Raw genomic sequence first — 25,356 nt, forward strand, 5'->3', positions numbered from 1 at the left:
GGAAAGGGGATTGTACAGAAGAAGAGGAAAATGAAGGTAAATGTAGTCAATTACATTGCATGAAGATGGACAATTACATCACATGAAGATGGAAAAAAGACCTATTTCAATTGAGGAAAGAAGGAAGTGGGATGAGCATTGTGTGAACCCTCTTCTCATCCAATTCGTCTCAAAGAGAATGTCAGAAATGTTTAGCTTCATAGGAAAACTTGTGTCACTCTATAATCAAGTAGGAGAAGGGGATAAGAAAGGTGAAGAGGCTGTAAAAGTGGAGGGCTGTTAGAGGGAGGTGGTAGTCAGAAACAAAACACTTTCAATGAGGGAAAGGGGGAAAATAAAGAGAAATTATAACTTGGGGAAAATAAGATGGCAGGAAATAATTTTAATTTTGAATGTAAATGGGATGAATTCCCTCATAAAACAGAAGTGGGTAGCAGACTGGATTAAAAAGTAAGACTGCTAACCTCTGTTGTTCACAAGAAACATATTTAAAACAGAATAATACATACAGAGTAAAGATAAAAAGCTGAAACAGAATTTATTATGCTTCAGCTGATATTAAAAACAAAACAAAATGAAACGAAACAAAATACATGGATAGCAATCCTAATCTCAAATGAATAAAAAGCAAAAATAGATTTGATTTAAAATATAATAAAGGAAATTACATGTTGCTAAAGTACCCTTTAGCAACATGTAATTTCCTTTATTATATTTTAAATCAAATAACGAAGTAATATCAATACTAAATATATCAAGTAGAATGCATCCAAATTCTTTAAAGTTAAGAGAGCTGAATGAAAAATTAGACAATAAAACTATAATAGTGTGGGATCTCAATTTTATACTCTCATAACTAGATAAATTGAGCCATAAAATAAATAAGAAAAAATTTAAGAAGCAAATAGAAATTTAGAAAAGTTAGGTATAATAAACCTTTTGAGAAAACTGAATGGAGACAGAAAGGAATCTATTTGTTTCTCATCAATACATGGAAGTTACACAAAATAGACCATGTATTAGGTAATAAAAACCTCAAAATCAAATGCAGAAAGGCATAAATAGTAAGTGTATCTTTTAGAGATCATGGTGGAATAAAAATATGTAGAAAAGATCCAGGGGAAAATAGACCAAAAATTAATTGAAAACGACATAGTCTAGAGAATGAATGAGTGAAACAACAAATTGTTTATGGTTGATAAATTCACCCAAGAGAATGACAATAATGAGAAAACATACAAAAATTTATTGGATGGAGCCAAAGGAATTCTTGGCAGTTGTTTTTTTCTTTAGATGCTTACTTGCATAAAATAGAGAAAAAAAACCAATCAATTGGGCATGTAACCAAAAAAGCTAGGAAGAGAATAAATTAACCCCCCCAAATAAATACCAAATTTGAAATTCTGAAAATAAATAGGAGATTAATATAATTGAAAATAAGAAAAATATTGAACTAATAAACAAAACTAATAGCTGGACTGCCAAAAAACCCCAACACAATAGACAAACCTTTAGTTAACTTGATTAGAAAAAGGAAAGAAGAAAATCAAATTATTAGTATCAAAAATAAAAAGGATGAATTTCCCACCAATGAGGAAAAAATAGACCAATAATTAGGAACTATTTTGCCCAACTTTATGCCAATAAATAAGATAATCTAAGTGAAATAAATGAATACAAAATACAGATTGCCCAGATAAATAGAAGACAAATAAATTACTTAAATAGTCCTATTTTTGCTGAAAAAGTTGAACAAGCTATTTAACCAACTTCTCATGAAAAAAAAAAAAACTCTTCAAAATCAGATGTATTTACATGTGAATTTTACTAAACGTTTAAAGTACAATTAATTCCAACACTATGCAAGGTGTTCCAAAAAATAGGGAAAAAAAGTCATACCAAATTCCTTTTATGCAATAGATATGGTGCTGATACCTAAAACTAATATCAAAACAGAGAAAGAAAGTTATAAACCAATTTCCCTAATGATACAAAAAAATCTTAAATAAAATATTAACAAAGATTTCAGCAACTTGTCCTCGACATAATACACCATAGCCAAGTAGGATTTATACCAGTAATTCAGGGCTGGTTAAATATTAGGAAAACTATTATCATAATTGACTATATCAATATCCATATCAAGAAAAATCATATGATATTTGCATTAGATTCAGACAAAGCACTTGACAAGATCCAACAACAATTCCTATTAAAAACATTAGAGAATATGGAAAGAAATGGAATTTTCCTTAAAATGATCAGTAGTACCTATTTAAAACCACCAGCAAGCATCACATGTAAAGAGGACAAACTAAAACTATTCCCAATAAGATCAGGAATGAAACAAAGCTGTCACCATTACGATTCAATATTGTATTAGACATGTTAGGGTTAGGAATAAGAGAATAAAAAGAAATTAAAGGAATTAGAATAGGTAATGACAAAACCAATTTATCACTCTTTGCAGGTGATATGATGATTTACTTGGAGAATCAACTCACAACTTTAGCAAAGTTGCAGAATACAAAATAAATCCAGATAAATCATCAGCATTTCTATATGTTTCTGACAAAGTTCAGCAGCAAGAGATACAAAGATAAAATTCCTTTTAGATAATTGTAGATAATATAAAATATTTGGGAATCTATCTGCCAATGCAAATTCAGAGACTATATGAACACAATTACAAAACAATTTCCACATAAATAAAGTTATATCTAACGAATTGGAAAAATGTCAAGTGCTAATGAGTAGGCTGTGCTGATATAAAAAATGACAATATTACCTAAAGTAATCAACTTATTCAGTCCTATACCAATCAAACTCTCAAGAAATTATTTTACAGATCTAGAAAAATAATAAAAGTTCATCTAAAAGAAGAAAAGGTCAATTATTTCTAGGGAATTAATGAAAACAATACAAATGAAAGTGGCCTAGCTGTATCACACATAAAAGTATATTATAATTTAGCAATCATCAAAACAATTTGGTACTGACTAAGAAATAAGAGTAATTGATCAATGGAATAGATTAGGTTCACAAGACTCAGTAGTCAATGACAATAGTAATCTTGTATTTGATAAACTTTAACATCCCAGCTTATGGAATAAGAAATCACTATTTGCAAAAATTGCTGGGAAAATTGGAAATTATTATGTCAGAAATTAGGCATTGACTTACACCAATGCACTATACCAAGATAAGGTCAAAATGGGTTCATGATTTAGACAAAAGAGTGATGATATAAGATAATTTTCAGATTATCTATTCCATTAGTTAAAGGATAGAATGAGGTTAACATGCAAAAAGATCTCAGGTGATAGAGACAATCAGGAAGAAAATTGGAAAAAAGATGAAATGTCTAAAAATATAGAGGAAAGCTAAACTAATTCCAGCTATCTTCATCCTTACAGTGAAAATCCTTTCATTCACAGCTCCTACATAGAAACACTGGAAATCTAAATTTCTAGGTCTTTGCCATCCCCACACGCTGTAGAGTTAGCACAGGACTGAATTGAGGATTGAGAAGGTAGAGGGCAGGGAAAAAAGATGGAAGAGGAAATTTGGGGTATACATAAGACTTTCCCATTAATATTCTTTAAAATAAACCACAATCTGACTAGATATTTTTTTTTCAAAATATTGGCCTTTGGAATATTTTGCAATGACACACTTTTAAGAGACACAAAAGTAATAGTTGATAGGGGGCAAAACTGAGTTATGTGATAAATGGTCATAATAACAATCATTAAACTGATATAAGGAAATGGGGACAATGTATATAGAAGGCAGGATAAAAGAGTGCGTAACAGGTTTCTGTGTTGAGAGAAACCTGCAGTGTGTGCTGATGTATTTATATGTGTAAATATGCAAAATCAAAATTTAAGAATAAAAGACTTTCTAGTTCTCAGCACACAGATCATGGATATTAGGAAAGTTGAGATTTATGAAGTGGATCAGAATTCCAGAAAAGGAAAACTCTAAATCACCTCTTATTGGACTATGTTGAACTGATATTCAGAAAATAAAGGAGTAGAAGGTAGGATTTAAGAAGCAGACATAAAAGTTTACCTCATTTACATTTATAGTTTGTAATAGTTTTCTGGAGGACCTCAGGATCAGCTTGAGTCCTTGGTCTTAGTGGAAGGAGACAAAACAGCCATCATGAGGCTGATAAAAGATGAAATGTCCCATTTCCAGTACTTCTCAGCCCTTAAATACTCTATTACAATTACATCATTACAGCATACTGAGTATGTGTAAACTAGAGAACCATTACATTACCATATTAAGTACTAAGAATATATGTGAACTAGATAACCATCATCTCATCAGTTCCATTGAGTTAACACCTTGTTTCAAGTATACTTCTCTGGAGTTCAGGTCCTCTACAACAGTCAGTGTCATTAAATTCTCCAATAGGTTGAATTGCTTTGGATAGCCGACTCAGGTAAATGTTAGGAGTTGGGGAATTACATGATTGAATTATCAGGATCCTCTGGAAATTTTCTTCTATTATTAATCAATTTTGAATTGATTGACTCAATAGAAACATGTATAAATTTGAAATATCCTCAAACATATGTGTCTGAAGTTATTTTAGTCTTTTTTTCCCAAGTTATTCTTTTATTTTATCTATGTAACTAATTACTTCACTGTGCAGATCCTATCCCCTATATTCTTTGGTCAGAAGTGTTCATGCATTGTCTCTAGATACATACAGATATGTACATGTATACATGCATATATACACATAAACACATTTAATACCTATTCAATATGCAACATTATTATGCATCATATGTAATATATTAAATATTTTAATATATACTAGACAATGACATATTTAATATTATATGTAACTTACATTTAATAAATTATATTTATTAAAGTCTATGATGAATGCAAGAGTTGTGGAAAGAAAGACTGCTAATGAGGTACTGAACTAGTTAAGGAAAGAAAGGAACTTCCTAGAGGTTAGTAGATGATAGCTTACAAAATTCTGATTGTATGTAATGAATAAAATGCTAAGGAGAATTAGTTACAATGAGATAGTCATGGAGAATGAATTTGTGTATCAATGAGGAACAAGAAATATTTGATATCCCCCAACTAAAATAAGCAAGTCAGGAAGTGGTGGTGGTAGGGAGATTAAATGAAGATACAGGCAGTGCTGGAAATGACAGACAGGGTGTCATTAATGCACTTTAAAAATACTTGGAAATTTAAGAATCAAATTCAAAAATAATATACTAAAGGTCTTCTTATCAAATTCTTTCACTTTAAATATAAAGAAATATTTTAGGACAGAGAATAAATGCTGGGAAATAAAGTTAGTGTTGCTCTTCTTCCTCCAAACAAGAGACCAGGCTGGAGACATGATAAACATTTTTCTCCTCATTCCTAGAAATATAAGTCTGGGGTGGAATAGACTGGTGTTCTCTCTTTTTGCTTGTTGCACTGGGGATTAGATAGTAGATCTAAAATGAAGAAATTATGTTTATTCCATTTACATCATGGAGTGGTCTTTCTTATCTTTTTTGGGAAGCTGAAGATCAGATAGAGGATTGATATAATAGAATGACCCTATAGAAAATAGTTAGAAAGTTATAACACCACACAATTTCAAAACTAGAAGGTATTGAGGAGGTTATCTTATCTAACTTTCTTATTTCAAAGGAAAGGAAAATGAAACTCAGAATATTGAAATTACTTGGACAAGATTCAACATTCAGATGTATAAACAAGATTGGAATGTAGATTTCCTGATTCTACTTCAAGTATTATCTTTTAGATATAGAACTTTAAAAAAAAAAGTTCAATAAATTTATTTTGAAAGACTTCTAGGAGTAAACCCTTTTCTCAGCTGTGTTTGGTGAAAACCCAATTTGTTAATTGGGCATGGAACAAAAAGAACAAATTAAAAATTCATAACTAAACAGCAAACTGGAAATTCTAGAAATCAAATAAAAGATTAATAAAATTGAAAACAAAAAAGAAAAATGAACTAAACAAATAAAACTAGTAGCTGGATTTTATGAAAAAAAATATGAACCACTGGTTAATTTGATTTAAAAAGAAAGAAATCAAACTACTAATATCAAAAATGAAAAGTCTTAATACATCAGGATGAAATTAAAACAATTAATATATGTTATTTTTTCCAAGCTGCAGTAAAACAATTTTAGTGTAATAGATGCATATCTGTCTGTCTATCTATCTATCTATTTATCTATCTATCTATCTATCTATTTTTTTTCAGGGTAACAAGAGAACAAAATGAGTTCTTAAATAACCCCATGTTAGACCAAGCAATTGAAAAATTAATTCATGAACTTAAGGAAAAAATCCCCAGGAATAAATGAATTTATAAGTGAATTTTACCAAACAAAAAAGGGAAAAAATAATCTCATCATTATAAACTACTAGATTAAGTCTTATTGTGCCCAGACACCTCAGTTATTGGAGAAACTCTGACTCTATATTGGTGGGGATTTTATATTCTTTGGGTACCAGAAAGCTACACTGAAAGAAACTAGGAACAATCATGTCTCAAGGACAAGGTAAACTAACTTTCCTGGAAAACAGGGACCATTATCTTATAACCTTACCCTTGAAATCATGAATAACCTCTTTGACCATCACTTTCTTCGTCTATAAAATGTATAGTATATCTTCAGCACAAATTTGACAAATCTATTGTATAGTTCACATGAAATAATGTAAGTAAATATGTGAAAGATCTTTCTAAATTTTATCTATGATTATTTATAGTACCATTATTTATTTCCACCAAAATATGATACCATGATGTAGATAAATATAATCACTCATTTAATAAAAATATTCAGGGCACAACAATGTCTTTTCTTTCTGTTGAATCTTTGTATGGAACTCACAGAGTAAGCTTTATAAAATGTATGTTATTATTAGTTGAAAAAAAAAAAGTTCTAAACTTCTGTGAAGTAGTTCAACCCTGAACTGCCTTTTATAGATTTCATTTGGCTTTAATTACATTTTGCTCTATATTTTGGCACTTAGGAAGTGATCCTGATATTTTAAAAGATAGGTGTTACTTAGATAGTGTGCTGCTTGTCATTTAAATGAACAAAGTAATGAATTGAAAATGGAGAAAAGTCATTGGAGCATGAGACCATTTAGCAAAATATTTATATATCCATACAGACCCTTGTTTTTTTTGGAAAGGTTATTTGAGTGTAAATGTGACATTTTAAATGTGTGACTGTGATAAAAACTGAAATGATCTTAAGCTATTTATCACTTAGTAATGAAATTTCATGTTTATCTTCATTCTCATTCTCATTTAAAGCAATCTTGTCCATGTAATTATTAGTTTTGAATATGATCTTCTCCTTTTCATGCAATTAACTTTTTTTTCTGCCAATTCATGACCTAGATATAAGCCCATTTTCAATTTTTCAATTAAATTTACATAATTTTACTCAATTGTATATATTTGGTATTAGATTTGATTCTTTTTACTACAGACAAGTAGGGTTTGAATGGGAAACTTCAAGAGTTTCTTTTTATGTATCTTTATTTTCCAGATTATACAATTTCAATATCCTATACCTTATCTTTTAGTAATTGGTGCTTGTCTTGGTCAAAGCATTAGCAAGAATTTTTTTAAAGGGTCAATTGCTATTATAATTGTAAGGATGCTAAAGAAAAATGAAGTCTAACAGGATTGTCAAACAACAAATCAATCAGCATAATAAAATTTTTAGGTTAAGTATTGTGCTAAGCCTGGAAATAAAAAGACAAAAGAAATATGGTTATTACCCTTGAAAAGCTGGGGTAGTCAGTATATTTCAAGAATAATACATTGAATAGTTAAAAATTGATAGGGATGGGGTAACCTCAGTTGGGAAGATGATTGAAGATTCTTGTAAAAGGTGTTGAATGAGAAGAATTTTGAAGAAAACTAGATATTCAAAGAGATAGAGATGAAATGAAAGCTCATTCTGGGCATTGGATCGACAACCATTGCAAAAGTATGGTTACAGATGGAATTTCAGGAGAAAGGAAATACTCTGATAAATATAGATGAACCTAAATGTCTTAGTCCCATTAAAACTTAAAAATTTAGACTGTCTTTTGGGACACTCTAATAAAAATATCTGACAAAGGATTAAAGAGGTGCCAAAAATCTAATGTTACAATCATCTCCAAGTGATATAACACAGGGAAGAAACCCCCCACCCCAGAATCTAAAACTGTTGTAGTCAGAACCTGACCCAGTGAAGATCTCCATGTCTCAGAGTTAGGAATCTTCATCATTTTGAAGCTATAAGCTATAGGGGTACCAGCCAGATGACTTCTTCAAAAAGAATCTATAGATGCAATCAAAGAGTTTGTATGTAGGAATGTGAAGGATGCTGGTGAGGCATCCCATATGATATGTTTTGTGACAAATTTAACAGTAATGAGTTTCTTTTTACCTAGTAACAGACCATTGATATCTTTTTTTTGTTGTTGTTGTTGGACCTTTTACTTTACTCAGAACAGCTTCATCTATTCATATATAGACAATATAGATCTAAAATATCTTTTTGTTTTATTCTTTCTATTTTGAGGAATTTTGACTATGCTTATGCCAATTATGTAATGGCTACTATTCAGGAGAAAATGATATATGAAATTAGTATCTAGCCCTCACCTTCTTATCTTATATTAAGCTTGTTCTGTTGCAGCTTTTCACTTTTTTCTTTTTCTTATTTTTTAATACCATCTATTGTGATTTGGAGAAAAACAATCTGGACTAATCAGATATCATTTTGGTAAGAAATTGCCTTCTGACACCATTTTTTTAATAGTGTTTTCCATAGTAAAAGTTCAATTCTCTTACTTTGCTCCTTGGCATTTATGTCTTCACTGAAGCCAAGTGGGACCATTTTGCCATGTCCAAAGTCAAATATTGGAAAATAAAACAAAACAAACAAACAAAAAACAGGAGCATTTGAATGGGGTTGATATCATCAAGTTCCTCACTTTTTCAGAAGCCATTGTCAAAGTCAGAGCAGCAGCCAGACAAATTAATTCTTCCTCACAGCTTCATTGACAGAGCTAGGTCATGCAGTAAATAAAGTGCCATGTATGGGGTCAGGAAGAGAGTTCAAAAATGATCTCAGAAACCAGTTGTGTTTGTCCCAATGACAGTGATTGTGATATGTAAAGAATAAGAACATCTAAATCCTAGGTTGTAAAATACAATTAAGATTATATTTGTAAAATACTTGACAAAATTTCTTGCCCATAGTAGTCAACATAGTCAATATATAAATCTTGCATGATTATTGTTTAGTAGTAGCTAATAGTAGTAGGAGTAATAAAAGCAGTAGTAACAGAAGCAGCAACAGTCGTAGTAAAGCTATGATGTAAATTATTAGAGTTCTATATTTTGCCAAGAACTCTGATGACTTAGTTTCTGGCAAATTTGAAATTTGATATATAGTTCTAATATGATATTTTTCTTTCTCTACTTCTTTTGCATCTTTAACTTTCAGAAATGCCTTTATGACCTTGAAAGTAGATGCACTAAGGATTCTCTTTTCTGATACCCACCAAAGGGATGAACAAGGAAATTCCCAAGTCTTTTTTAAAGGCTATTTTCTGAAGCATAAGGAGGACTGAGTTGTATGTTTTGGGTTGGGGAGGAACTCTCTTACTAAATTCCATTTCCACAGAGATAGCTCTTGGTGTACCTGATAAAGGACTGGGCCTGACACCAGGGAATCTGACTTCAAATCCAACCTCAGACACTACCTCAGTAGAAGCAAGTGACTTATCCTCTCTTTTCCTCCATTTCCTGAACTGAAAAATGGGCATAAAATCAACAACACTAAGAGCAGTAAAGCTTCCAGGATTATTGTGAAGATCAAGTGAAAGAATAATTGTAAAAACAATTAGCACAATGTCTCCCACATGTTGGATAATTATATGCACATGCATGTTTGTGTATATGTGTATATGTATATAAGGATCATGTTGTGATTCAGAACACTATAAAACAGACCAAAAGTTTCAATGAACTTTGCCCCAAAATGAAATAAGCTGAAATATGTTGTAATCTCTTTAGAGTAGTAATAAAATTACCCAATTATTGCAACATAAAACATACCAATAACATACATACTAATATATTACCATATGTGAAATATTTTGTAATCATCTGAAGATATATAATATGCAGCATCTACTCATATACACCATAACCCCTCAATCTTCAATTTCCATAACAAGGACTAGGACTGGTTGGAAAAGCAGACTAGTCACTTCCCTCCTTAGAAAGGCAACGATTAATTTCGTATAAGCAGTATTTTGAATCTCATCTTAAGTTTCACATCTGTCCTCCTTTTACTAATCATTCTGGAAAGAACTAAAGAAAATGGATTATCATTCCTACTTTATAAAATGGCTCAGATCTGTTCATTCTTTGCAACAAACTTTTGAAACAAAAACATAACTCGGTCCCAATTTAACAGGACCTGAATCTCCATAATCAGCAGTAAAGACAAAGATTAACAATTTATATCAATCCTGACTAATCATGAAAGTGTATACAGACTCCACCTAACTTGCTTTAATCCCTCTTTTCTAATAGAGTAATGTAAAATTTAATTGAGAAAAATGTTTGATATTTAACATCTAAAATGTAATTTGGAGACTTGCTATCATAGCTGTGCAGTTTTATTTTAAGGAAGTTTAAGGCTTTTTTAGTTCATGCCTAAAATTATTTATTAAAAGTTCATCATTCCATGAAGGGGAAAACTATATATGTACTAAAGAAAATACCACTTCATAGTTGAGGGGAAAAGTCATTATTCATAAGGATCATGTTGTGATTGAGAACACTATAAAATAGACCAGAAGTTTCAATGAACTTTGCCCCAAAATGAAATAAGCTGAAATATGTTGTAATCTCTTTAGAGTAGGAATACGTCAAAAAAAAAATTATGAGTAAATGGCTTCTAAGATGCTGTAAAATCTCTTTGCAGGACATATTTATTTGCTTAAAGTATATTTTAAATTCTTGCAGACTATTTTTACTTAAAAGACAACAAGTTTGTATTTTTTTTCTCTTTGGAAGATAGAAGTATATCATTTGTAATTCTGGTAAAGGAAATAATTGTTTATCTGAATCCTCTGACTCTCAGTTCTCCCACATTAGAAGGTCATAATTTCTAAGAGAGTCTAGATGATAGGACCCAGTGCCCAGAGTTCTCAGCTCTTAAACCAGTAGCTCAAGAAACTTTACATTGATCACATACTTACTACAGGGGAAAGGAGAGTAAGAAAGGAAAGGTATCTCCTAGTAGAGTCAGAATCAGTTGTCTCTGCCCTTTAAATCTCCCAGATATATTGACTACCTTTGTTTACCCAGAATGGATTACAGATTCAATGTCATATTTTTTTCACTTTTTAATTTTTTAAATAATACCTTTTTATTATAAAAAATATATGCTAAGATAGTTTTTAATATTCACTCTTGCAAAACTGTGTTCCAAATTTTCTCTCTCCTTTCCCTTCACTCCCTGCCTGAGACAGCAAATAATCCAATGTATTTTAAACATGAGCAATTTTTAATACATATTTCCACATTTACAATGGTATACAAGAAAAATCAGGTTAAAAAAGAAAAAAAAATTGAGAAAAAAAGCAAGCAAACAACAAAAAAAGTGAAAATATGATATTGTGATCCATATTCAGTCCCCACAGCACTCTTTCTGGATGCATATAGCTCTCTCAATCACAAGTCTATTGGAATCAGCCTGAATCACTTCATTATTGAAAAGAGCCAAGTCTATCAAAGTTGATCATCACATAATCTTTTGTTTATGTGTACAATGTTCTCTTAGCTCTATTCACTTCACTTAGCATCAGGTTCATGTAAGTCTCTCTAGTCCTCTTTGAAATTATCCTGCTCATCATTTCTTATAGAACAGTAATATTCCATTCCATTCATATACCATAATTCATCCAGCTATTTCCTCAAATGAGGGGCATCCATTCAGTTTCAAGTTCCTAGTCACTACAAAAGGGCTACGAGAAACATGTTGGCACATGTGGGTCCCTTTCCCTTTTTTATGATGTCTTTCAGATCATGTTTTATCTGAATATAACTCAGCAATGGCACTGTTGGATCAAAGTGTAAGAATAGTTTTATAGTATTTTGAGCATAGTTCTAGATTGGTCTACAGAATGATTGGATCATTTCACAACTCCACCAACAATACATTGATATCCCAGTTTACCCATATCCTCTCCAATATTTGCCATGTCTTTTTCCTGTCACCTTAGCCAACCTGAGAGGTGTGTAGGGGTACCACAAATTGCATTTAATTTGCATATCTCTGATCAAAAGTATAAATCTCATATGTTGAAGAGTTCTCTCCATAGCATATCAGTTCTTAAATCAGATAATGAAATCATTCCCAAGAAGCAGAGCAACCTATTAACTAGTTGAAGGTGTCTGTGGGACAGGTACTACTGTTTGAGGATCACCCAGAGTCTGCAGCTGTGGTGCCTAAATGCAAATGAACTCTAAAGTTAGAGAAAGATAGCTCATGTGAAAAAAATGAACAAGGAAAAAATGATAAGAATCTTTGTTTTAAATCTGTCAGAGTGAAGATAAAAGAAGGGCAGGAAAACATAATGAGATGGTGTGAAACTTAAAGATCTGGTACTAAGTAAATAGTGTTTCAAGTCTTATGTTTATGCAAAGAGAAGAAAAGAAAGAAAGAGTAGAAAACACAATTATACCTACACCTACATCCTCCCTCCTCACATCCACCTACATGTGTATATATGACTCTAATAACATGGAGCAAAAGACACAACTAACATTCAAGCTGTAAATATTAATGGGATGAATTTACTCATAAAATTGAAGAGGATAGTAAAATTGATTAGAAAGTTTGATCCAGAAAAATGTTGTTTACAAGAAACACCCTTGAAAGAGAAAGAGTCATATAGGTCATAATAAGAAAGTGGAGTAAAATCTATTAGGTTTCAGTTGAACAATAACAACAAAAGTAGTAATGGCAATAATGATTTCAGCCAGAAAAAAAAGTAAAAATAGAAGATTAAAAGTTAAAAGCAAGGAAATAGGATATTTCAGAAAGATGCCATAGAAAATTAATTAATGCCAATATTTAATACATATGACAAAATGCCATTGCATCTAAATAAATATAGGAAAAAAAACATAAATGAAGTATGTGAAGAAATAAATAGGGAAATTATAATTCTGAGGTAACTTAGTGCACCCTCATTAAGAGTTAAACAAATCTATTTTAAAAATAAATACAAAAGAATTACTAACCTAATATTTTTAGTAAGCTAAAATATGATAACTGGTCATGCTGAAAAAGACATAGAAGAGACTTTATCAATATCAATTGAGTATATCAGTTTTACAGAAATTAATCAGATTTAGACAAAAAATAATTATAAATAAATGTAACCAAAAGAAATATTAAATGTCTCATTAAACAAAATGCAAAAAGGGTACACTAAAGACAGTGAATGACATTATTATTGTTAGTATACTGATCAGGGATATTGGGAAGGCTGAGATTTGTAAATTCAATTAGAATCACTGCAAAGGAAAATGTTGAGCTCCTTACAATTGGGCTGTTATATGTTTCTAGAACTTTGACCTGGTGTATTTATCCTGATCTCAAGTAGTCAAGTACAACACTTATAAAATTTTACCCAAGATCACTGTGTTACATCCTACACCATGACCTCATTCTAAATAACACTCTTTTTCAACATATCTAGAAAATATATCAGACAAAATTATAATCAGGAAATACAAAAAAAATAACCTTAATATTTTTCCAACCTGGGTCAGTATATGGAGATAAATTTCTAAATTGGGGATGGGTATCTGCCTAGGAATGTGCTGTGTATTACTGATGAAAAGATTAGAGTTTTATAGAATATTGAAGTTCACAATAGGAGTGAAGAGAAATATAAAAAAAATGAACTTGAAAAAAAGAAACCCAATTATATTCAAATATGGGGAGATATATATGCGCTTCAGGTGGAATAAATATTATTAGAAATTAAATGGAGTCTCATCAGACAGAAGACTGGGGAATGGTTATGTTACATTATGATGATCTTAAAAAAAAAAAAAAAAGGGAGAAAAGAAAAAAAATACTGTAGGAAGGGAAAAGTAGGAAGATGGGGGAAATTATCTCATATTGCAGAAGTAGATAGCTATAAAAGCAAGCAGGAAACATACAGAAAAACCACTCTTATTAGGGACTACTCAAAAAGGTAGAAATACATCATTTGACAGGGTAATAAAACAGAAAGGGAAAATACAAGAAAGGAGAATTTGAGGAAAGATTAAGATAGAATAAGTTCTAAAAACTAACATCAGTAATTTTATATTTATAATAAAATGGAAACCAAGAGAAGTATCCATCACTTGGGGAATGGTTGGATAAGTTATCATATATAAATATGATGAAATAGAATTATGTTGTAAGCAATAATGGAAAACACATTTTAGAGAACTCTGGTAAGACTTATGTGAATTGATGCAACAAACAATAAGCAGAAATAATAGAATATAGTTGCATACAATGAGAATATTATTCGAAAGACAAAAAGTTTTTCAACAAATTTGGTGCTTTAATCAAAATAATGCCCAATGGAACCATTCTTTCTAGAAAACTAATGATGAAACATGTTGAACACCTTTGTATAGAGAGGTGAAAGACTAAAAATATGAAATGTGTGAATTTGATTCCTTTAACTCTGTCTGTCTGTCTATCTATCTATCTATGTCCATAACAAGGATTTTAATTTTCTTTCTCATTTGCTTTCTCCATCAACTGCCAAATTCTCTTGGCAAACATATTAAAAAAAAGTTTCACAATGTTTGTAAATAAGGGAACATTAAAACAGGGCTTTTCTGTCCCTGCCTATTCCGTAGTAACCTGAGTAATACTAAAGTATTGATGGGAAAAGTTTTGTCAGAAAAATCTGGAATGTGATGTTTAATTCCAATTGAAAGCAAAATTACAAGGAAAGTGTAAAGTGGGGAATTTTTTTTAGTGTTTCTGATAAAGGTCATATTTCTAAAATATATAGAGAATTTAATCAAATTTATTAGAATACTAGTCATTTTTTGATTGATAAGTGGTTAAATGATATGAAAAGGAAGTTATCAGATGAAGAAATTAAATCTCTAGTCATATAAAATGCTCTAATTTATTATTGATTAGAGAAATGAAAATTAAAATGACTTTGAAGTATCATCTTATACCTATCAGATGGCTAATAAGAAAGAAAAATGATAAATATTGGAGAAGATGTGAAAAAAACTAGAACACTATATAATGTTGGTAGAATGATGACCTGTTCCAGCCATTCTGGAAAGCAATTTGGAACTATGTCTAAAGGGATATAAAAAATGGAAACCCCAATATTACTACTAGAACTGTATTATAAAGACATCATAAGCAAAAGAAAATGACTCACATATATTAAAAAACATTTATATCAATGACAAAGAACTGGAAATTCAGGAGATGCCCATCAGTTTGGAAATAGCTGAATAAATTGTGATATATAAATATGATGGAATACTATATGTTGTATAAATATAATGGAATGTTGTTCTATAAAAATAATGAGCAGGCAGATTTCAGAAAAAAATGCTAGAAAGACTTACACGAACTGTTGCTGAGTAAAGTGAGCAGCACCAGGAAAATATTGTTCACAATAATAGGAACACTGGACAATGATGAAATATGATAGACAACTCTTTTCGGGGAAAAAAAGGAATTATTTACTAGTATGAGGTACTTATCTACATAACAACATATAGATCATTAAACAATGTCATTGGTTTAAAATAGAAAACAATTAGGGGAAGATATTTTATAACTTACGGAAGTATACTAATATAAAACATATACAAACACAGATTATTATGTATTAGAAGTTTATGAGCCTTCACATAGAAGTAGTTCCTCTGGTATGAGGGCTTAATGAGCCCTCATAGGGCTGCTCATCTACCTTTGGTTTTCTCCCGATGTTCAACTCTCACCTATGGCTTCAAAAACCTAGAGTAGACACACCAGTCATACCCTGCAAAAACATCTCAGTAGAAGAGATAATCCTGGTTGAAGATAATTTATGAACTTTAAACCTGTTGGTTATTTGGGGAATGTCTACTCCAAAATGTGAAAACTTCCCTTAGTGGAATGAGTAATTGAAAACAATGGCCACAAAGTGGCTGAAGCAGGAAAGCATTATATCCCAAGTCTGTAGAAATATAGAAAACTCTCATGGAGTCATGATGTCTAAAAATACTACTTGGCTTTTCCATTTCTATTAAATATTTGTGTTATTGGGGCTTTTATTGCTCAGATGATCCTTTGATAGTTTAGCGGAAAGATATTTTCCCAAAGAAGGGAATCACTAAAAAGAGTAGTAGATCTATTATTCAGCTTCAGATGGGCTATTTATTCTGCTTCAGATTTGTAACTACATTTTGGCAGCTGAAGAAAGGATTACTGATTGAATATATTAATAATGTTTGGAAGATTGAAAGGTAATGGCATATAACTAAATATTGACCCTTATTTTTCATTTAAAATTATTCTTAAGTTCCTCTTGAATTTTGATAACATTTCTGAAAATATGTTTTCCAATATTTCTGTTTCTATGGCAAAATTAACTTGTCTTTCATTTTACATTGTTCATACATTTTAGTATGCTATTAAAATAAGTTTTATTCATATTCTTTTCATTAAATTTACAATGTAGATTACCTCATTTTCATCAGGAATTGTAACAAAACATAACATTTAAGTAAAATTAATAAAATGACCTCATCTTAAAGTTCACATAACATTGTACATCTGTAAATTTCCCTTTTCCACACACAAACGCATACACACAAATGCACATATACCATTCTATTTTAAAAAAAAATTAACAGAAATCAGTTTCCTCTTTTTTATGATTATCCACGTAGGTGGAAAAAAAGGAAGAAAAAGCAAATTTCTCATAACTATGTATAATCAAGCAAACCAAATTCCCTCAAAGATTATAGAAAAATTCACATTTACACAAATGTGTGTATACACACACACACATATACATATACACATAAGCTTTTGTTTGTGTACCTTACTTCCATCACTTCTCTATCATGAATATCATCTTTCATTATCTGTCTTTTAGAATCAGATATTAATAATAGTACTTAGAACTTTGAAGTTATGTGTTTTTGCAACACTGCTCTGATTATATCAGTTTGTGTCTTTCCCCTTAGATCATTCTTCATCTGTTTATACAAATCCTCAAACATGTTCCGTTTTATAGTATTTATGTTATAATATTTATTTTTGCCTGGTTCCATTTATTTCACTCTATGGCAGTTGATATTGTTTTTCCATGTCTTTTTTGAAAACATCCAGTTCCCTCCTTTTTTAGAATACATTATTACTCCACATTAATATACTATCTTATTTAAGCATTTTAAAAATTGGGTTCCTTTAGTAGTTTTTTTTAGCCACACAAATAATATGATATTTATCTCCATATATATACATATAAATTTTTACATGCGTGTTTATACATATACACATGTAATAAATATATGTATATAAGAGAAAGATACACACAGAGAGAAACGGAGAGAGACAACAAAGAGAGACTCACAGAGAAAGACAGAGCATAGGGGGAGAGGAAGGGAGAGAGGAAGGCCAGAGGGAAAGAGAGACAGAGACAGAGACACAGACACTAAGACAATAACAGAGAGCAGAGGTGGGGAAGAAAGAATTCCCATTTCCTTCATTTTATCCCTTTGTTCCAATTTTATCTTATTCTGGGGCATGTCTTTTTTCTGCTTTATATTTGTATTTGTTAGTTTCAGGTGCCAGCACTGATTCTTAACAGAGTTAGAATTTGAGCCATGGCAACCTTTGAGCCAGGATTTTGCATGGTATGTTATAGCCAACCATCTCAGGAAAAAAATCCTGAGAAATCAGATGCCTGGGACTAAAGCCAAAGGTGGATTTTGAACTTGGACTTGGACAAAGGGCTAGGTAATATAGGAAATGAACTAAAGTATGAATCTATTCCCCTACACATCCCACCCTGGCATGAAATATGAAAGGAAGGGTGATAATCTTAGTTGAGGCTTAAATTATATGTTATGATTATGCCTTTAAAAGTAAACATTCCTTTGCAAAATCTACACCATTTCTTATGCACATACTATATAATTAATCTATCCTGGGTTCTATGGATCCCAGAACAAAAGCAAAGTTCTATGACTTCATAGAGTTTATTTGTTATTAAGTAAATGACATATAGATGGTTAAGTAAAAGAGACTTTAATTAAAGTACCAATTAATACAAGGTAATTTCAGAGAATGAGAGTGGTTAGTGATTCTAGCACTTGAAAGTCATCTGTCAAGGTCTAACATAGTAGGAGGCATGCCAATTGAAATTTGGTAGAAGTTAAGTATTATAGGAAGCAGATATAAGGGAATTTATTCCAGGCGTGGTGAAGAGCCTGTGGAAAGAAAAGGGAAAATACTGTGTGCAAAGGATAGAAAGTAGACAAGTTTGATTGGACAATAGTGAGGCTGCCCACTTTATAATGCCATGGTAAAATCATGGTAAAAGGTCCATGATTCAAAGAGTCATATAAATAAATACTGAAACATAGCACCAGAAACATGTATATCTAATACAAATAAACACCAGTACACTAACAAAATTCAGCACAAATACCATGGAAATATTTATAGCCTTTGCATTAGATTAATCTTTAGCTGTCACTCTCCATTTCAATAACATCATGTCCAAATAGAATTCTTCCCTATATCCAAATATCCCAGGTTATGGGCAAAACAGCCAATATTTAATTATCTGTCATCCACAATATTTCATAGCTCCAATATGTATATAAATATGTATAAAATATCCTTATGAATTGGTATAATAGGAAAGAATTCAGTTGATTTTGTGATTAACATGGTGTCTCCATAATGGCTAAGGGTTTTTTTTTTTTTTTTTTTTTTTTTTTTGTGAGGGATGGGATAATCAAAGGAAAATCACCATTACTATTAGTCCAAAAACATTTTGACAGTTATTGAGCCTTACCCTGCTCTCCTAAGCAGACAAAATTTTTTGAAAGACAATTTAGGAACTCTGAAAGGAATTTATCTGAGAAGTTATGTGTATGCCACAAACTATATGTTAAGCCTTTTAATAGATGCCGAGGGACATAAAAATGAAAAACATATAAGAATTTGGTTTACAATGTCTTAGGAAAGATAAGCATGCATAAAATTAATTATAACATGAAACATGATGTGCTAAATGTATAAGAAACTGCTAAGTGTGATAAAGTTTCAGAGGAGGATGACATTGCTTTTCTCTGAAACCATTATGAAAGTATTTTCAGAATGTGACATTGAGATGGGTCTTAAATAATGTAGAGATTTTCATTAAGTAGTACAGCACAAATAATAATTGAACCTGTAATTTCATTGGTATAGGTCAGGGCTTCTTGAACTTTTTGTAATTATTACCCATTTTACCTGAGAAATTGTTACATGACCCTAGGTATGTAAATATGTAAAATAGATACACAAAATAAATCATAATTTTGCAAGTCTTAAATTCAGTTACATAACCCCATACAGGATTGAAACCCACAGTTCAAGAAACTTTTGTATAGGCTACTCCCAGTTTAAAAATATCTGTGTAACTTAATGTTTTATAGCACTGAAAGTTAAATCACTTATCTAGTATCAGACAGCCAATCAGAACAAGTATTTGTACTTTGCCTTAACTCTGAGAACAGCTCACTAGCCATTCTCTGGACACTATTTCTTTTTAATTATAGAGGGAATCAAAAATATTAAAAAAAAGTGAAATGAGCAAATACATGTGTCTTCTAAATTTTAAAATATTTGTATTTAATCAATTGTGTTAGAATTTCCTAAGTTTCTTTTTACTTAACAAACACTTAAAATATTTTTGTATTTAATATCTTTATATATATGTATGTGTGTGTGTGTGTGTGTGTGTGTGTGTGTGTGTGTGTATTCCCAAAGAAGGGAAATATGTTCTTATGACTTTTACAATGTAAAGATAGTAAGGAGAACATATTTTTTACTCCCTTCCTCCAACATACACTCAATACAGCACTCAATACAAAAAAAAAATGATTTAACACCCCTGAAGCCTGACATTCCCAACGTTTTTCTCATAAATTTTCCAACAAGTTTAACATATGATGTTGCCAATTCTTATTTTAAATGACAGCACATATTTCCTCTTCTGTATAACCTGTGTTATAAATTAACAGTTTGTGCCTTTTTTGCTACTAGCTGTTACTTTTAGAGTTATTTTTGGGCTTTTGTGTTATTATACGCAGATGACTGTCACATTTGATGTAAATATTAAAAAAACGTAATAACAAAATGTAGTCACATGACCTAAAATATACTGCATTGATTTTGTTTGTCATTATATTCAAATAACATTTTCATTACTATATTAAGTAATGGCAAGTTAACTTTCTCTCTACACCTAGATACGGCATTACTATCTATACTTTCTCTCTTTTACACACATATACACACACACACACACACACACACACACACACACACACACACACATATATATATATATATATATATATATATATCTGATTATGCAGTGGTAATTTTGGCAAATGTAGAATATTAGCTTCTCCCATTGAACCATTTTGTACACAGATATCACTGGTTGACATGGTAGAAAGTAAAGTCAATTATTGTGATCTTATCTTTTTCAAAATCACTTATGCAAAATCAATCTAATCAACTCTTGATTGTACTATTTGAAGAAGGCAAAAAGCTTTTACTCTTAACTCATCAAAATGTTTTTTTTTTTTTTAATGAGCTATTTTTGAGGAATATTCTCTCCACCCCTATTTATTTATTTATTTTTAATGCACATGGCTTTATGAATCATTTTGGGAAAGAAAAACCAGACCATTTCTCTAAAGGGAGAGAAAAAGAAACAGAAAAAAGAAGTGAACATAGCATGTGTTGATTTACATTCAATTTCCATAGGTGTTTTTTTTTTTTTTTTTTTCTGGATGAAGATGACATTTTCTATTCAAACTCTATTGGGATACATTGTTTCACTGAAACACTGAAAAAAATCATATATTTCATAGTTGATCATCAAACATTCTTTTTATCATTGTGTATAATGTATTCCTGGTTCTGCTTGTTACACTCAGCATCAGTTCATGCATGCAACACCCTCCAGGCCTTTCTAAAATCAGCTTGTTCATCATTTTTTATAGAACAATAGTATTCTATTATCTTCATATATCACAGCTTATTCAACCATTCCCCACTTGATGGGGATCTCTTCATTCTCTAATGCTTTGCTGCCACAAAAAGAGCTGCTACAAGCACTTTGCACATGTGAGTCTTTTCTCCTTCTTTATGATTTCCTTGGATAAAGACCCAGTAAAGACACTACAAGATTAAAGGAGATGTAGATTTTGATAGGCTTTTGGACATAGCTCCAAATTGCTCTTCAGAATTATTGGATCAGTTTAAAACTCCACTAACAATGAATCAGTGTCCAAATTTTGCCATATTACCTAAAACATTTATCATTAACTTTTCCTGTCACATTAGGCAATCTGAGAGGCATGAGATATTGCCTCAGAGTTGTTTGCATTTGTATTTCTCTAATCAATAGTGATGTAGAACTTTTTTCATATGATTATAGATAGCTTTAATTTTGTCATCTGAAAATTATTTGTTCAAATCCTTTGATCATTAACTGGGGAATGTCTTATATTCCTATACAATAGACACAGTATTTTTAAAATATGTTTTAGAAATGAGATATTTTTCAGAAACTTGGACTGTAAATATCTCCCCCTTCTTTGGATTTCCCTTTTAATTTTGTTTCTATTGGTTTTGTTTATGCAAAAATTTTAATTTAATGTAATTAAAGTTGTTCATTTTGTATTTCATAATGTTTTCTAATTATTCTTTGGTGAGAAATTTCTCCCTTCTCCAAAAATCTGATAGGTAAATTATTAATTAAACTCCAAATTTGCTTATGGAATCAACTTTATGCTCAACACATATACCCATTTTGATCTTATTTTGGTATGGAGTGTGAGATGTAGGTCTATTCCAAGTTTCTGACATAGTATGTTCCAGTTTTCCCAGAAATTTTTGTCAAATGGTATTCTTATCCCAGAAGCTGGAGTTTGGGATTTACCAAATTCTAGATTAATATAGGCATTGATTATTGTGACATGTATATCTAATCTATTCCCCCAAGACAGTACTCTATTTATTATCTAGTACTAAATGCCACTAATGTCTGTACTCCATTGTTAATGGTATCCTTTATGACAATGTACTTTTTTCCTTATCCCTTTTAATAATAGTAATAATAATAATAATTATTATTATATTAATAATAATCTCTTTTTACTTTTGCTTTATCTGAAATCAGAATTACTACCTCCGTTTTTTTTTCTTTAGCTGAAGCATAATAAATTCTGTTTCAGCTTTTACCTTTACTCTGTATGTGTCTCTGTGTCAAATATATTTTTTGTTAACAAAATATTTTAGAATTCTTTTTTAATCAATTCTGCTATTTGCTTTTGTTTTATGGAAGAGCTAATCCCATTCCCATTAACAGTTACTCTGTATTTCCCCTCTCTCTATATATACATTGGTTCTCTCTTTTCATCCTGTTTTTAGTAGTGTTTTGTGGTTTTTTTGACCCATCCCACCCACTACTTTATCTTTTATCACCCTTCCCCTTCTCTTACCTTTTTAAAGGAGTTTCTGATCTCCTTTATATCCATACCCGCTCTTCTTTCTTTCCTCTTTTTTGTCCTACTTCTTTATAGAGTTAGATAACATTTCTATACCCAAGGGAATAATTAAATTTAAAATCAGTTTAAGCCTAAACTGATTAAAAACAAAATTCAGACAATGCTATTTACTCTCACTTCTCCATTGTAGTAGATCCTTTGTGCTTCTTAATGTAATTAATTTGTCCCCCTTTCTTCTTCTCAGAACCGTCCTTTTACCATCCTTAATGTCTTTTTCTTTGATATCTTCTTATCAGAGTACATTCATAGCCACACCCCCCCCCTGCATTGTGATGCCTTCCTTCTGTCTGCTCCAGTCATAGATACTGTTCTTAAAACTTGTAGATACATATTTTCCCATCTAGGGATGTAAACAGTTTAACCTTAAAATAAAAGACATTTTCCCTCTGTTTGCTTCACTTGAATCCTGTATTTGTAGATTAAATTTTCTATTTAGTTCTGCTTTTTTTTTCCCCCCCAATGGAAATGAATGAAATTCTCTTCATTGAAGCTCCATTGTCTTCCCTGAAAGGTGATGCTCAGTTTTTCTGGATAGTTAATTCCTGGTTGTAACCTTAGCTTCTTTGCATTTCAGAATTTGGTATTAGAGGTCCTCTATAGAAGCTTCCAGATCCTGGATAATTTTGACTATAGCTTTTATATATATATATATATATATACACACACACACACACACACACACACACACACACACACATATATATATATACACACACACACACACACATATATATATATATACACACACACACACACACATATATATATAACCAATTCTTATCACTCTTTGAATTTTCTTCTGTGAACATTTTGACCTCCTCTGAATTGGTATTTTGGTCTTCTCTGTCACCATAGTAACTTTCTATGGTTAAGATTCTTTTATGTTTCTTGTTAATTTTTTCCCTTTTATTTTGGTATTTCATCTTTTTTTCACTTCTATTGTCGAGCTTTGCTCTTGGAGTAAGGTGGTGATGTGCTCTCCCAAGTTTCCCATGAAGCTCAGAGCCTTGATTTAAGCAAAAGGGCCCCTTGTTTTTGAAGGTGGTAGCTTTGTTTGCTTTTCCCAGAAAACACCCTGGTTTCCCAGAATTTGCTTTCTGAACTAGTAGTGGATCTGCCCTATTGGTCTGCTTCACTATTAATCCAGGATTCCGGGTACCAATTTGTGATCTGCTCTCACCAGCTTTCCCAGACTCTCTCTGAGCTGGATTGAACACCTCTTGTATATTAGTGAGACTGACCTTTCTTGACATCTTTTCAAATTATCTTGAGCTGGAGACTGGTTTCATTCTGTCACACTGTTCTTCAGAAGTTTGGTTTCATGTAGCTTTCTAGGGAAACTGGGAGAGCTCCTGCAGCTTCCTGCTTCACTGCCATTTTGTTTCCATCCCCAGATGTGAGGAATGTTCTTAAGACTATCTAAATTCCTCCCTTCAATTTCTTCCCTTTAAATCATATTTTGTCCCAAAAATGTCTGAATCAATCTAAATATATTTATAATTTAAGAACTCATAAGGGCAGAATGAGTTTAAAAGAAAGCCTTGTAATATTATGTCCAGTAAAAGTCATACTAGAACCTGCAGCAGCTTTGATTTCAACTTTTTATTTTTTTTTATTTTTAAGAAACTTTTTTAAATAGATAGAAGGATATGATTTATGACTTTTATTTTTGTATCATTTCTTTCTTTGTGTCTCTATCTTTGTCTCTCTTTTTCTCTCTGTCTCTATCACACATACACACACGCGCACACACACACACACACACACATATATATATATATTTATATATATATATATATATACATATATGTGTATATATATATATATATATATATTTGTAATATTTTGAAAGCTATATTTTACCTATGAGGAACTGAAGCAAACAGGGTTAAATGACTTTCTCAGGGTCACACAGCTAGTGATTTGAATTCAGGAAGATGAGAATTTTTTTACTTCAGACTATCACCATTTATTATGCCATTTAGCTATTCCACATATAAATATTTACACATGAACCTTTACCTTTTCTTTTTTATATAAAGTAAATCATCATAATTTCTATTATTTCTACGACAGTGGCTTGGGAACCACTTGTACTTATCAACTGCTATGGGTTAGGCACTAGTCTAACATCTAGATATACACAAATTAAAAAAAAAAAAAACAAAAACAAAAAGCAAAAAACAAACAAACAAACTATAAAAAGCTTTTCCCCTCAAGATACTGGTGCCTTATTGAAGGTGATTCATATGACTTCACCTCCAATAAACTGCATATCTTTCTCAGATTTGTATTTTTCTTACATTTCATTTATCATTTACTATCTTTTTCACTCATTTGACATTTTTCACAAACTGACTTAATTTTAGCTATATTTTTATTTTAGTCATATTTCTTCTATTCCTAAATAA

The 25,356-nt window shown here is 31.0% G+C and overlaps 1 long non-coding RNA gene across 1 annotated transcript in view; it reads right to left on the reverse strand.

Moving 5' to 3' along the window:
* The window catches only part of LOC141554137 (uncharacterized), a 121,131-nt gene extending 97,989 nt beyond the window's left edge, over positions 1 to 23,142 (reverse strand). Inside the window, exon 1 of the long non-coding RNA XR_012485783.1 lies at positions 22,880 to 23,142. This is a non-coding gene — a long non-coding RNA (uncharacterized LOC141554137). The remainder of the gene's footprint in view (positions 1 to 22,879) is intronic.
* Between the last annotated feature and the right edge of the window lie 2,214 nt (positions 23,143 to 25,356).

The sequence above is a fragment of the Sminthopsis crassicaudata genome, chromosome 1 (assembly GCF_048593235.1).
Source record: "Sminthopsis crassicaudata isolate SCR6 chromosome 1, ASM4859323v1, whole genome shotgun sequence".
NCBI classification, from domain to species: Eukaryota; Metazoa; Chordata; class Mammalia; order Dasyuromorphia; family Dasyuridae; genus Sminthopsis; species Sminthopsis crassicaudata.